Genomic DNA, 15585 nt, shown 5'->3' with positions numbered 1-15585 from the left:
ACTGCCAATAAACCAGGACACACACTCCTCTATGGCAAAGGTAACGACAATATTCATGAAAAAAGAAAGGACAAGTTGTCGGCAGGCCAATGATTCAGTCCTGCTGTTTGCAACAATACATCAAGGCTGGACCAGGCTCAGACTACCTCTGTACAACCACACGTGCACACATACACGTGCATGCAAACACATGCACGCGCGCACACACAAAGGTATACAGTGTACTAACACTCACACAGTCAACATTCCACTGTCTATTTGTTGTTCTCTATTTCTCTCCTCCTTTCAGTCTCCCCCTTCTTTCTGTTCATTTTCCTCTATCCATCACTCTCTCCATCCCAACTTCTGAGGAATTTACAATTGTGCGGACAACCGTGTATAATGAATAGCATCAGGAACACCAGTTGTATCCACCTGGCTAAGTGACCCAGGTCAAATTGAGACTGAGGTCACAGACAACGGACAACATCAAAAGTTCTTTCAAAGGTCAAATTCCCTACCTGAGGCCTCACCTTTTTACACTTTTACACTTTTCACTGCTTGTGAGACACTTGTGAAGCACGTGTTTAGAACTTCCCTGTGTTCTACAAAGAGAGAGGTAGCTCAGCTATGTCTGTTTATGAATACTAGCCCTTAAGAGCAGATGCTTGGTGATTTTAACTATTTTCAGCCAGGTGTTTTCCAGGTGACACATTTGGGTCCAAAATAATTGTATAGGGAATTGTCAATATCTTAGGACATTGTCAACAAATCATAAGCAAATCATTAGGGCGAAGGTGAGAAGTCTACATATGAAGGTGTATGAACTAAGGGCCGGGGTTGGAAGCTACACTATAAACAGTCCTAATCACTGGGGTTCGAGCTTGGGTTAATTGAGCTGCCTCAATGTAGAGTTATCCCTCTAAGCTAAAGCCTCTGGGGGCTGACAATGGTTTTTAGGTCTCTGGCATGTTCACCACATTACATACCCTGTACAAAGACACTCTTCCTCCTGAATACCAGTCCAACAATGTCCAACAATGGCATGATGAATCAGAGTTATAGCCCAAACATCTGATACACACATCCTCTCATACCCAATGCTCCTCCTTAAGCAGGCTGTCTTGCCCGTCTGTATTCATTCAGAAAACCAAGAGATGGCTTTGAGCGCTACAGCATACACATGTGGTTCCAGTATTATAGTTGCCAATGGCAATTGCATGCACGCACGCACAAACACACACACACACACACACACACACACACACACACACACACACACACACACACACACACACACACACACACACACACACACACACACACAGGAAGTCATGGTCAATAGATAATCCTACCTTGCACTGGGCCGTTATCCACAATCTCCTTCATGATCTCCTTCTCCTGTGAAGAAACGAGAGATGGACAGAACTGTGATTTGATGAAAGGAAAGAAATGGACAGATCTGTAATTAGATGAAAGAGATAAAGTGGAGAGGATATCAACATAAATCAGTAGACCATGTAGTACAGTACATCTTTTGGTGACTTGAGAGGTCATAGAGGAAGAGAAACATGCTGTAATGATTTCCAACATCAGGCATCATTTAGAATGATTGATGGTGAGAGGTAATAAACCACAGGTAGGCTGTAGCTCAGTGGGTCTACTTTGATTAGGATATAAAACAAGTGGGTGCATGTGGGTTCTCTAACTGCTCATGTACTCTGGAAACAGTTAGGCTGCCTCAATGGCACCCTATTCCCTACATAGTGCACTACTCTTTTCAGGACCCATGCATTTCTTTTGATCAGGGTCCTTAGGGTAGAGTACTATCAAAAGTAGTGCACTATGTAGGAAATAGGGTGCTATTTGGGACACAACCTTAATGTAATAGCTACAGGCTTTCCAGTTGATCTACTGTAGCTCACTCCAGTAACATTCCCTACTGCTACCCACTCTGTCTTAGATCAGTTGAGAAATCTGGCGTGTTCAAGTGTAAACCGGAAAATAGGGCCTACAGGTGAGTGATGTTGACGACAGATGTTGCCCAGAAGTAATCCAACTTTAGCCTACCACTTAATATCTACACCACTGCTCTCTCTCTCTTTCTGCCACTTCACATGGAAATGTAAAGGTCTGCATCCTTCACAAGGAATTAATTTATGAGCGAGCAAACTGAGACTTCTGTACTTTCTCGACGGTAGAGAAAACACATTAAGACAAATACGTGAGAGAGCTAATGGGCTAATGTAGCATGAGGAATTCAGCCATGTGTGTACAGAGCTTATGCAACGTACTTTACCATGTTTATGGAGGATTACAGAGTATGTTTTGCAAGCGGTGATGAGCTGATGTCAGAGGTACACATCCCGTGGAGAGGTGTTGAACAGGAGATGTTTTGATGGTGGTAATGGTGTGTGTGTGTGCGTGCGAGTGTGTGTACATACGTTTGATGAGAGCCTGTAGGGAGGTGTAGACTGGTAGATGTCGTTGTGGTAGGTGTGTGTGCTGGGGCAGCGTGCTGTAGCCTGTCTCTTCCCTCGGCCCACAGAGCGACTCTGCATCATACAGCGGCCCACCTCCGCTGGTGTCTGCTGGGGGGCAGAGAACGGGTAGCACTCCTCTGTCACCACACTGAGAGAGAGAGAGAGAGAGAGAGAGAGAGAGAGAGAGGGAGAGAGAGAGAGAGAGAGAGAGAGAGAGAGAGAGAGAGAGAGAGAGAGAGATAGAAGAAAAAACAGAGACATAGAGAGATGGAGACAGATAGAGATGAGAGAGAACATAGCATATTCAATAAAAATATAAAAAAACTGACCCAAAATATTGTGCCTGGTGTTGCAGTGAAATATGTCCTACCCTCTGCGTCTCAGGTACCACCAGGCTCCGTCGATACGTCCTCCAGCACAGCCCCCTTGGTTGCGCGTGTCACAGGAAATGAGGTTCTGGGGCGACAGCTGAGGGGTCATGTGACCCATCGACTGGATGGAGATTCGATCCGACGCCACCGCTGAGCGAGGAAAAGAGAGATAGAAAGAAAGAGAGTGTTTTAAAATAAATTCTGTGAAATGTCCTTAGAGATGTTCTAAGATATTCTGTGGGAATGAGCTGGTACTTCAAATAAGTAATTTTATGACCATTTTACCAGCATCTTTCCAGTATTTTGCAATATTTCTCAATTTTCTTTACCCACATTTACCAGTATTTTACAGAAATTCCAGTAATTCACCCAAATACCAGTGTTTTACCAGTATTCTACCAGCATTTTACCAGCCTTTTGCCAGTATTTTCGTCATTACTTGCATTCTGCCAGTATTTTGCCAGCATTCTGCCAGTATTTTACTAGCATTTTGTGTCTCACCTGCAGTGGAGAAGGCCCAGGAGGCAGCACAGTTGCCCTGGTCCAGAGGTTCATGGATCTTTCCAGGCCACTTCTCTGCTGCGTTGAAGTACTGAGGCAGACGGTCATTCTGAGGGTCCATATTCACCTGCCATGGGGATAGAGAGAAGGAGGAAAAACAGGAAATAGCTACTGTACAGTTTCAATCCTGTTTCAATGTACTTGGAAGTACACAAATAAAATGAATTATTACTCCCAAAAACCTACAGTAGGTGTTCCAGCGGCCAGACGGCAAGAGGAGGCTGACAAACCAACAACAAGAGGAGGCTGACAAACCAACAACAAGAGGAGGCTGACAAACCAACAACAAGAGGTGACTGACAAACCAACAGTGAGAGGTGACTGAAAAACCAACAACAAGAGGTGACTGACAAACCAACAACAAGAGATGACTGACAAACCAACAACAAGAGGTGACTGACAAACCAACAACAAGACATGACTGACAAACCAACAACAAGAAGTGACTGACAAACCAACAAAAAGAGGAGGCTGACAAACCAACAACAAGAGGTGACTGACAAACCAAAAGCAATAGCTGACTGAAAAACCAACAACAAGAGGTGACTGACAAACCAACAACAAGAGGTGACTGACAAACCAAAAGCAATAGCTGACTGAAAAACCAACAACAAGAGGTGACTGACAAACCAACAACAAGAGGTGACTGACAAACCAACAGCAATAGCTGACTGAAAAACCAACAACAAGAGGTGACTGACAAACCAACAACAAGAGGTGACTGACAAACCAACAACAAGAGGAGGCTGACAAACCAACAACAAGAGGTGACTGACAAACCAACAACAAGAGGTGACTGACAAACCAACAACAAGAGGAGGCTGACAAACCAACAGCAAGAGGAGGCTGACAAACCAACATCAAGAGGTGACTGCCAAACCAACAACAACAACAACAACTTCCTAATGATGCTTTTGTGTGGAGCGTGCTCAGCGCATGGTGATTCATTATCCACAATAGGACTGTCATGAATGTAATTACAGTAGAATGGCTGTGTGACACACGCATATCATTGGCAAAAGTCTGTTCAGTTATTCCGGTAGAGATGACTTATTCACAGACGATTAGGACCATTTGGCCTAATATCGGTCTCTGACATTGTTCCCTACTTAGTTCACTACTTTTCACCAGAGCTCTGTGGGCCCTGGTCAAAATTGGAGCACTATATATTGGGACGGAGACAGGCCAGGTATGGAGGTGGGAGGCAGGTATGTAGCATTAGCGTATTACCTGTGTAACTCTAGCTCTGTTTAGACATACTACATCTGCTGGTACGGCCTACTCACATTCCTCCTGTTAATATCTCAACCATTCTCCCCAGACAAACACCTGATATAAAATCTAGGAATGTGTTTGTGTGTGCTGTGGTCAAAGTCCAAACCAGACCACACCTCGGAGCGACGCTTGAGCCAGCTTGGAGGTGAGAGCCCGGTACTGATGTGTTCAGAGATAAGGGGTGTGAGAAATGGGAGACAATTTTGCCTGTGTGTGAGGCTGCAACCCCCAGGCCTCAGTTAGGACTGGGCCTGTCCATTACCCTGTATAAGGACTGTTAGACATGTGGGGATTTATGAATAAGCTCTCCTGCTTAGACAGGTAGGGGCATGTTGGGAGGAGAGGGACAGGTGGGCTGAGGGGAGTGGTGGGTTGAAGAGAATGGAGTTGAAGGAAGGAAGGGGGTGGGGGAGGGCGGTGTTGGAAAGTGGAGTTAAAGGGAGGTGGGGGTGGGGGGAGTGGGTGTGGGGGGTTGGAGAGAGTGCAGTTGAAGGGAGGAGGGGGTGGGGGAGTTTGGTCTGGAGGATGTAAGGTGGGAGAGGTGGGGGATAGGGGTTGGGAAGGAGAGCAGGGAGAGGGGAGGGCCAGTCAGTTGTGTTGTCTAAAAGGAGATGACTCTACCCCATCATCCCCTCCACTTCTATCCTCTACCCCATCCTCCCCTCCACTTCTATCCTCTACCCCATCCTCCCCTCCACCTCTATCCTCTACCCCATCCTCCCCTCCACCTCTATCCTCTACCCCATCCTCCCCTCCACCTCTATCCTCTACCCCATCCCCTCCACCTCTATCCTCTACCCCATCCTCCCCTACACCCTCTATCTACCCCATCCTCCCCTACACCTCTATCCTCTACCCCATCCTCCCCCTACACCTCTATCCTCTACCCCATCCTCCCCTCCACCTCTATCCTCTACCCCATCCCCTCCACCTCTATCCTCTACTCCATCCTCCCCTCCACCTCTATCCTCTACCCCATCCTCCCCTCCACCTCTATCCTCTACCCCATCCCCATCCCCTCCACCTCTATCCTCTACTCCATCCTCCCCTCCACCTCTATCCTCTACCCCATCCCCTCCACCTCTATCCTCTACCCCATCCCCTCCACCTCTATCCTCTACCCCATCCTCCCCTCCACCTCTATCCTCTACCCATCCTCCCCCTCCACCTCTACCCTCTACCCCATCCCCTCCACCTCTATCCTCTACCCCCATCCTCCACTCCACCTCTATCCTCTACCCCATCCTCCCCTCCACCTCTATCCTCTACCCCATCCCCTCCACCTCTATCCTCTACCCATCCTCCCCTCCACCTCTATCCTCTACTCCATCCTCCCCTCCACCTCTATCCTCTACCCCATCCCCTCCACCTCTATCCTCTACCCCCATCCCCTCCACCTCTATCCTCTACCCCATCCTCCCCTCCACCTCTATCCTCTACTCCATCCTCCCCTCCACCTCTATCCTCTACCCCATCCCCTCCACCTCTATCCTCTACCCCCATCCCCTCCACCTCTATCCTCTACCCCATCCCCTCCATCTCTATCCTCTACCCCATCCTCCCCTCCACCTCTATCCTCTACCCCATCCTCCCCTCCACCTCTATCCTCTACCCCATCCCCTCCACCCCTATCCTCCCAAGCCCCTCTCTGATGATATGATTGGCTCTTACATAATATGTCTGGTTAGAATGTAAACAGAGCTAAAGACAGCACACAGCAGAGGGAAGCTTCCAAGATCCAGACAGACAAAGAATTATCAACAGATCAATACCAGACTCCGCCTGGTAGCCATAGCTGGTAATGATACATGCCAGGCAAGCAGAATCTTTATGTAAAATGTTATGTCAAAGGTCCCTTTTGATGCATACACTTTTGCATTACACCAAATGATCTTTGGAAGATACTTCTCAAGTTTACATAGCTAATGTTCTGAGAGAAAAACAGACTGTTCTGTCCCTCACTCTGAATGTGAGGCTGCGACACCATGTCTGCATCCCAATTGGCACCCTATTCCCTACATAGTGCGCCCTATGGTCCCCTACATGGGCCCTTGTAAAAAGTAGTGCACTTTATAAGGAATAGGGTGCCATGGCATTGGAGATCCATCCCATGAATCACCCAGCCTCACCCCCACCCCCTATCGCGCCCTACCCAGCAGACAGGTCCTCTCACCTGCATCTCGTTCATGCTCATGATGGTCCTGGAGGGCCTCTGTGTCCCCAGGCGATACCTCAGGCCCTCATCCAGAGACATGCCATAGAACTGGCTGTAGTTTGCTGCCTGCCAGCTAGGGAGAGAGAGGAAAGTCAGGACAGTGAGTGTGAAAAATGTGTGTATGTGTGTGTGTGTGTGTGTGTGTGTGTGTGCATGCGTGCCTGTGTGCGTGTGTGTTTAAGTGCCCTTACCCATAGTTTCCTCTGTTGACAGCCTGGATCATGTCATTCTCTATCAGACAGGCATGCTGCTCACACTCCCAACGCCCAGTTGTTCCACACGTGCTGTAGGAGGTAGAGGAGGGGAGGGGGAGAAGAGAGAGAGGGAGAGAGAGAGAGAGAGAGAGAGAGAGAGAGAGAGAGAGAGAGAGAGAGAGAGAGAGGGAGAGAGAGAGAGAGAGAGAGAGAGAGAGAGAGAGAGAGAGAGAGAGAGAGAGAGGAGCGAGAGAGAGAGAGAGGTAAAAAGGGCAGAGAGAGGGGCAGATAAAGAGGGGAAGGGGGCAGATAAAGAGGGGAAGAGAAAAGAAAAGGGGGAGTAGAGAGGGTACAAGAGATACAAAGTTAGAATGGGCAGGGTCAGAACTCAGAACACTGCTTTAGATTCATGGCTAATGATGCCACATTCTTAGGGCTTAATTATAATAATTGGAAGTGTATTACTGTACTGCACACACTGTAGTTCAAGTGATTGATGTAATTTACTGTACAAAAGCACAACTGACCGTTGTCCACTGTTTTGAAGTAATGATGCTGAATTAACGGAAGGAACAAGGAAGCCAACAGTCAATATAGAGAGAGACGTTTTAAGAATAAAACATTTATAAGAAGCTACACTGTATAGCCTAATTCCCAAGGGAGAGACTGAACAAGGGGAACAGGGGACTTGGCATAGAGAGAGAGAGAGAGAGAGAGAGAGAGAGAGAGAGAGAGAGAGAGAGAGAGAGAGAGAGAGAGAGAGAGAGAGAGAGAGAGAGAGAGAGAGAGAGAGAGAGAGAGAGAGAGAGAGAGAGAGAGAGAGAGAGTGAGAGAGAATGAAGGGGAGGAACAAAGGACCTTTTAAGGCTACAGAGCACAGAAAAATGTCCATTTTTAGTACCAAGGACCCAGTGAATACTAACCAGTCTGATGGGCACGATAAGTAGATATTGAAACATGACCGCATGAAAATGTTTGTGATCCACTGAAGTAGAGCATTCCTACTGTCTGTGTTGTGCTGAGTCACTGTGGGGAGGTGTGTGTGCCATGGCCCCCGGAAAGAACTAGTAGCCGGACACACACACATACAGTACAGTACAGTCATAGACCAAAATGGCACCCTATCCCATAGTGTACTCCTTTTGACCAGGGTCCAAAAAAGTAGTGGACTATGTAGGCCATATGGTGCCATTTGGGACACAGTAATAAAGTCTGATAGGCCTACTGTACAACATACTGTAACAGTGTCTGATGAAGATATACATCACCATGGTAACAACTCCTTAAACCAACTTTATATAATATGTTTAGGGCCTGACACTCATAGTGCAATAGAAAACATTCATACTAGCCATAACATTCATACTAGCCATAACATTCATACTAGACATAAACATTCATACTAGCCATAACATTCATACTAGCCATAACATTCATACTAGCCATAACATTCATACTAGCCATAAACATTCATACTAGCCATAACATTCATACTAGCCATAACATTCATACTAGCCATAAACATTCATACTAGCCATAACATTCATACTAGCCATAACATTCATACTAGCCATAAACATTCATACTAGCCATAACATTCATACTAGCCATAAACATTCATACTAGCCATAAACATTCATACTAGCCATAACCATTCATACTAGCCATAAACATTCATACTAGCCATAAACATTCATACTAGCCATAACATTCATACTAGCCATAACCATTCATACTAGCCATAAACATTCATACTAGCCATAAACATTCATACTAGCCATAACATTCATACTAGCCATAAACATTCATACTAGCCATAAACATTCATACTAGCCATAACATTCATACTAGCCATAACATTCATACTAGCCATAACATTCATACTAGCCATAAACATTCATACTAGCCATAACATTCATACTAGCCATAACATTCATACTAGCCATAACATTCATACTAGCCATAACATTCATACTAGCCATAACATTCATACTAGCCATAAACATTCATACTAGCCATAAACATTCATACTAGCCATAACATTCATACTAGCCATAACATTCATACTAGCCATAAAACATTCATACTAGCCATAAACATTCATATTAGCCATAAACATTCATACTAGCCATAACATTCATACTAGCCATAAACATTCATACTAGCCATAACATTCATACTAGCCATAACATTCATACTAGCCATAAACATTCATACTAGCCATAAACATTCATACTAGCCATAAACATTCATACTAGCCATAACATTCATACTAGCCATAACATTCATACTAGCCATAACATTCATACTAGCCATAAACATTCATACTAGCCATAACATTCATACTAGCCATAACATTCATACTAGCCATAACATTCATATTAGCCATAAACATTCATACTAGCCATAACATTCATACTAGCCATAAACATTCATACTAGCCATAACATTCATACTAGCCATAACATTCATACTAGCCATAAACATTCATACTAGCCATAAACATTCATACTAGCCATAAACATTCATACTAGCCATAAACATTCATACTAGCCATAACATTCATACTAGCCATAAACATTCATACTAGCCATAAACATTCATACTAGCCATAAACATTCATACTAGCCATAAACATTCATACTAGCCATAAACATTCATACTAGCCATAAACATTCATACTAGCCATAAACATTCATACTAGCCATAACATTCATACTAGCCATAAACATTCATACTAGCCATAAACATTCATACTAGCCATAAACATTCATACTAGCCATAAACATTCATACTAGCCATAACATTCATACTAGCCATAAACATTCATACTAGCCATAAACATTCATACTAGCCATAAACATTCATACTAGCCATAAACATTCATACTAGCCATAAACATTCATACTAGCCATAAACATTCATACTAGCCATAAACATTCATACTAGCCATAACATTCATACTAGCCATAAACATTCATACTAGCCATAAACATTCATACTAGCCATAACATTCATACTAGCCATAACATTCATACTAGCCATAAACATTCATACTAGCCATAAACATTCATACTAGCCATAAACATTCATACTAGCCATAAACATTCATACTAGCCATAAACATTCATACTAGCCATAAACATTCATACTAGCCATAACATTCATACTAGCCATAACATTCATACTAGCCATAAACATTCATACTAGCCATAAACATTCATACTAGCCATAACCATTCATACTAGCCATAACCATTCATACTAGCCATAAACATTCATACTAGCCATAAACATTCATACTAGCTCATGACTCCTAATAGCAATCTACTGTATGCATTCATAATGAGTTACAGTGCATACTCACACAGGTGGTTCATGTACTGTGCTATCTAAAGGAAGATGATGATGATGATGATGATGATGACTTAACTTCTTACCTTATCGTTATCCTAAGATAATACTAACCCTATCACTGGTCTCTCTCACACACAGCTCTACACTCTTATAACAAAAGGTGCTATCTACAACCTAAAATAACATTTTTGGTTCCAGGTAGAACCCTTTCCACATTGGGTTCTACATGGAACCCAAAATAGTTCAACCTGGAACCAAAAACGGTTCTACCTGGAACCAAAAAGGGTTATCCTATGGGTATAGCCGAAGAACCCTTTTGTACCTATAAACCTCAGACTATAAAGTCTACTGGATCTGTGGTCCTATTTTATAGAGTGGAGTCCCTGTCTAGTTCCCCAGTCAGAACCACCGAAACATTCTCATTTAGTCATGCTAGGTCCAATATGTGTATTAGCTAACAAATAACATTCCAGGGACAACATTCAGTCAGACACACATGCACACTCAGTGACCTTGTGGTTAGACTGTCTGCCCTCAGATTGGAAGGTTGTGAGTTCAATCACTGGCCGAGTCATATCAAAGACTATAAAAATGGGACCTGATGCGTCTCTGCTTGGCACTCAACATTAAGGAGATAGATTTGGGGTAAGGCCTGAGATATATTAGCGTCCTGTCCAGGGGGTGTACTGGTACATCAAGCTGCCTCACGCTACAGAAACAGGAGATAGGCTCCTGCCCTATGAGCCGTTCCAGCTCGCATAAGCCAAGGCTATTTACTAGGGGTGTAACGATCCATCTACTACATCGCTATATCGATTTATATTCCTATGATCCAACTACATCGATCTGTGCTCGGCGAGTTGGCCTTTTGGACAACATATATCAATCTAACATCGTTTTAAAATGTAATAAATCGATTGTATCGATACTAGGAAATAACCCATTGGATTTAAGCACGTCAGACTTTATATGGATGTTTTTTCTTAGCACTTTTAATGATAAAGGCTTTAAACATTACTCGATTCAGTCTGCCTATCCGTGACGTCATCGCCCCGCGCCAGCAGCAGCGCAAAGGCGCAAAGACAACAAAACATAGCATGGCGGACGACAGAGGAGAAGCCGACGAGCGAGAAATTATCAAGCCACCATTGCGGTCCTTACAAGAAACAGGAATCTAGGAAACTTCACCTGCACTGTCCAGTATCCGGGTATTTATTTCAGTCACACTGTTTGAATTTTTGGCTAAAAGGTTACTGAATCGATTTCAAGTCACTGAATCGTTTCGGATCGTATCGTTCTAAATGAACCAATATCGTCCTTGAATCGTATCGACAACCACGAATCGTGATACAAATCGAATCGTTGTTAAAACGAATCGTTACACCCCTACTATTTACACACACACACCCTGCTACCCTGGCACAGACCTGAACCTGAGGCCAACAGAACGCACTCTGAGGTCTAGGTCTGGTACAGAGACAGACGGTGAAATATGAGGGCTGTGTGAACACTGGGAGACCATAGCTCAGATTCCCCGTCACACTTCACCATTGGAAACAAGAGGCTAGGGATGATACCCAGCAGGGAGATTCTCCCCTCTCAGACCACAGACAGGCAGACAGGCAGACAGGCAGACAGGCAGACAGGCAGAAACACGAAAAGACATACAAAAGACATGCACGCAAACACACAAAGTCAAAGACACACACACACAGTGAAAAGGACATTGTGGGGGGTTGTGGCATGAACACAAATGGTGGCACAAAGCCTCTCAGCACTCTCTGTGTGAAAACACAGCCATGTTTATACTCTAGCTGGGTTTATACGTCACTATAATCCCCTCACAGTGAACATTTTACTGTGGCTATGGCCGTGTGTTATACCATAGTCTACCCCTATGGGACACTTGTTCTACTATAGGACACTGGCCAACACACAGTAGACTACACTAGAGTTGAGTCATGAGCCCTATGTGGCCTGGTCAAAAGTAATGCACTAAATAGGGAATAGGGTGCCATTTGGGACGCAGGCCAGATCCAACAGAAGCCCAGAGTCAGATCAATAGGAAGATAACCCCACAGCCAGATGAATGATATAGCTGCTGAAAGCGGGAGGTGCTGCCACAGAGATGACCTCCATTAGACAAAGCGTTATCAGGAGCTATCACAGCCAACTGCTTAATGACTCAAAGCCTCCGCTGAAGATTCTATCAGGAACACAAAAGCCTGGGCTTATCAGACAGGAACACATGGTGATAGACAAATAAACATCAACAAACACACACAAAAACACATACACAGATATCCACATACACACACGCATGCACACACACACTCACACACACACTTACACATTCAAACACAAATACACATTTTTCTTAAATCAGCATCTCTACATGTATGACAGCCATTCCATTCCAGTGTCTGTTGAATTCCAACACAGGCACACCTCATTCTACTGAAATAGGTACTGATTAGGTGATCACCTGAACCAAATCTTATTTAACGAGAAAAAGTATAAAAACCACTGCTGTGGTCCTCACTATCCTCCTGCAATAGGACCAGATGGATGGCAAAAACAGTACTAATAGTACCTCAAAAGTAATATTAATCAAAAATAACTATTGACCATGCCAAAAGAGTTGAAAAGGAAAGTTTTGAGTGAGGAAAAGAAGGGTTCAATTCTGGCTTTACTGGCAGAGGGATACAGTGAGCGTCAGGTTGCTTCCATCCTTTAAATGTAAATGACGGTGGTTCATAAGAACAAGTTCAAGCAGCAGACATTGGGGACAACAAAGCTACAGACTGGCAGAGGGCGAAAACGACTCTCTACTGACCGGGATCACCGCCAACTCATTCGAATGTCACTCAACCACCGTAGGATGACATCAAGTGACCTACAAAAAGAATGGCAAACGGCAGCTGGGGTGAAGTGCACAGCGAGGACGGTTCGAAACAGGCTCCTAGGGGCAGGGCTGAAGTCGTGCAAAGCTAGAAAAAAGCCCTTTATCAATGAGAAGCAAAGAAGAGCCAGGCTGAGGTTTGCAAAAGACCATAAGGATTGGACCGTAGAGGACTGGAGTAAGGTCATCTTCTCTGATGAGTCCAATTTTCAGCTTTGCCCAACACCTGGTCGTCTAATGGTTAGACGGAGACCTGGAGAGGCCTACAAGCCACAGTGTCTCGCACCCACTGTGAAATTTGGTGGAGGATCGGTGATGATCTGGGGGTGCTTCAGCAAGGCTGGAATCGGGCAGATTTGTCTTTGTGAAGGACGCATGAATCAAGCCATGTACAGAGTTGTCCTGGAAGAAAACTTGCTTCCTTTTGCTCTGACATTGTTCCCCAACTCTGAGGATTGGTTTTTCCAGCAGGACAATGCGCCATGCCACACAGCCATGTCAATCAAGGTGTGGATGGAGGACCACCAGATCAAGACCCTGTCATGGCCAGCCCAATCTCCAGACCTGAACCCCATTGAAAACTTCTGGAATGTGATCAAGAGGAAGATGGATGGTCACAAGCCATCAAACAAAGCCGAGCTGTTTGAATTTTTGTGCCAGGAGTGGCATAAAGTCACCCAACATCAATGTGAAAGACTGGTTGAGAGCATGCCAAGACGCATGAAAGCTGTGATTGAAAATCAGGGTTATTCCACCAAATATTAATTTCTGAACTCTTCCTAAGTTAAAACATCAGTATTGGGTTGTTTAAAAATGAACATGAACTTATTTTCTTTGCATTATTCGACGTCTGACAACACTGCATCTTTTTTATTATTTTGACCAGTTGTCATTTTCTGCAAATAAATGCTCTAAATGACAATATTTTTATTTGGAATTTGGGAGAAATGTTGTCAGTAGTTTATAGAATAAAACAAAAATGTTATTTTTACCCAAACACATACCTATAAATAATAAAACTAGAGAAACTGATAATTTTGCAGTGGTCTCTTAATTTTTTCTAGAGCTGTAGATGCCCCGGACAAAGCATTCGCAGGTACTCGAAAGCAGATGTTGAACTGCATATAATAATAATAATATGCCATTTAGCAGACGCTTTTATCCAAAGCGACTTACAGTCATGTGCGCATACATTTTTACGTATGGGTGGTCCCGGGGATCGAACCCACTACCCTGGCGTTACAAGCGCCATGCTCTACCAATTGAGCTGCATGTTAATAGTGTGGTGTTGGTCATGAGGTAACTGCTGTAATACATTAGCCTACTGGAGATCAGAATGGTCAGCCAAGGTGAGTAGGCGGGAGAGATGAAGACAGTGGGGGCTGACCAGAGCAGAGAGGGGAGAGGAGGGCACACTGAGGGAGAGGGACAAGGAGAGTGCTTGGTTATTTAGGAATGGAAACTGTCTTCCACCCAAAACCCTGTGTGTTAAAAGACACAATGGCCTGGGAGTGTGTAGGAGTGTTAGGAACAATATGCACACATGGGAAATGAGAGGAGAGTAGGGGAGCGTGTGTGTGTGTGTGTGTGTGTGTGTGTGTGTGTGTGTGTGTGTGTGTGTGTGTGTGTGTGTGTGTGCGTGCGTGTGTGTTTGTTCATACTGTATGTGCCTACCTGTGTGTGTACGTTACATGCTTGTGTGTGAGTGCATGAATGGTTGTGAGTGTTTCTTGCGTGTGACCTTTTGTTTGAATTTAACAGTGAAAGGGGAATTTACACTTAAATGCAGGTCCATGCTGTACTGAAAGCAGGGTTTATTTTTACCAGGGAGGTTGTGTTTATTTAACCTCCAAACGTCTCTCTTAAAGGAGAAGAGGGAGACACAGTAGGTCCATTTATCAAGGCTAGACTGGGCGTCTATAGGCTCCCCTTTAATATCTCTGCTCCTATCTGACCCTTAGGTCGCCACTAATAGACTCCTGTCTTGATATGAGACAGGGTTCAGGACTACCAGTCTGAAGCTATGCAGCAGACCTGGGTTCAAATACTATTCGAAATCCTTTAAAATACTTAATCTACTTGGTTGAGCTTGCCTGGCTTAATAGCCCAATAGAATAGTCCCCAAACTACAAAGCCCACCCATCTGGCACTCCAGTCTGGCTAGAGCAAACGCTGAAAGTATTTGAAAGATTTCGAATAGTATTGAACCCAGGTCGGGTAGGCAGACATGAATATGGCAGGAGTTAGAC

The 15585-nt window shown here is 44.4% G+C and overlaps 1 pseudogene; it reads right to left on the bottom strand.

Moving 5' to 3' along the window:
- The window catches only part of LOC121586710, a 43306-nt pseudogene that overhangs the window by 12132 nt on the left and 15589 nt on the right, over positions 1–15585 (bottom strand).

Source organism: Coregonus clupeaformis, unplaced genomic scaffold (genome assembly GCF_020615455.1).
Source record: "Coregonus clupeaformis isolate EN_2021a unplaced genomic scaffold, ASM2061545v1 scaf0520, whole genome shotgun sequence".
Classification (NCBI taxonomy): Eukaryota; Metazoa; Chordata; class Actinopteri; order Salmoniformes; family Salmonidae; genus Coregonus; species Coregonus clupeaformis.
The sequence above is the reverse complement of the archived record's forward strand: the minus strand, read 5'-3'. Positions and strand labels throughout refer to the sequence as shown.